Genomic DNA, 515 nt, shown 5'->3' on the forward strand with positions numbered 1-515 from the left:
GGCACACAGCCAAACAAACCAAAATGTTGCCCAGCCCACCCGCCACTATAAACAAAATGACGAACAAAAATGTCCATTCATATCGCGCCCCTACGCCTACATCTTTCGTGACATTACCATAATTCCACTTACACTGAAAACTTTCTAAAACACTCAAACTGTCATTTGTAACACTGTACGTCCGCAGCGAATCATGGAGACATACCAAATCGTTCCAATCACACAGGTAATCAGGTAGTTTCAGCCACACGTTCTTTAGGGCATTTTCGTAAACAACTGTCATCAAATTGAGCCTAATATCGCATGAAGTAGCGTCGCTATTATTACCCAGGGAACATTTGACGCAGGTATAAGAAGTTTCATTCTGAAGATCCAAGTTTAGCTCGCAGTTGTAGAGGAAAGTTACGTTCTGCGAACATTCAAGACCTGGTATTAAGTCGTCGGAGCAGCTGGGCCCAGTGAGGAGTTTGCATTGGAAATCTTCAAGCTCCCACGTGATATTAGTCATAGCAAGA

This window comes from Pieris brassicae, chromosome 9 (genome assembly GCF_905147105.1).
Source record: "Pieris brassicae chromosome 9, ilPieBrab1.1, whole genome shotgun sequence".
Taxonomy (NCBI): domain Eukaryota; kingdom Metazoa; phylum Arthropoda; class Insecta; order Lepidoptera; family Pieridae; genus Pieris; species Pieris brassicae.